Genomic DNA, 207 nt, shown 5'->3' with positions numbered 1-207 from the left:
CAGTGAAGTGTCAATCTGTCAGGAAACGTACAGTGAAGATAATAATAAAGGATGAAGAGTAAAACCTCCTGATCTGCTCCGCCCCGTCTCTGAGATCTACTGACCGAGGCCTTCTGGCGGTCCCAGAACCTCGGCTTGAAACCAAAGTGGACTGAGCCTTTGCTGTCTGGAACCGCCTTCCCCTCATTATAACACACACACACACAC

This window comes from Morone saxatilis, unplaced genomic scaffold (assembly GCF_004916995.1).
Source record: "Morone saxatilis isolate NCDOM2014 unplaced genomic scaffold, NCSU_SB_2.0 Contig16, whole genome shotgun sequence".
Lineage (NCBI taxonomy): Eukaryota > Metazoa > Chordata > Actinopteri > Moronidae > Morone > Morone saxatilis.
This window is presented reverse-complemented; position numbering follows the sequence as displayed.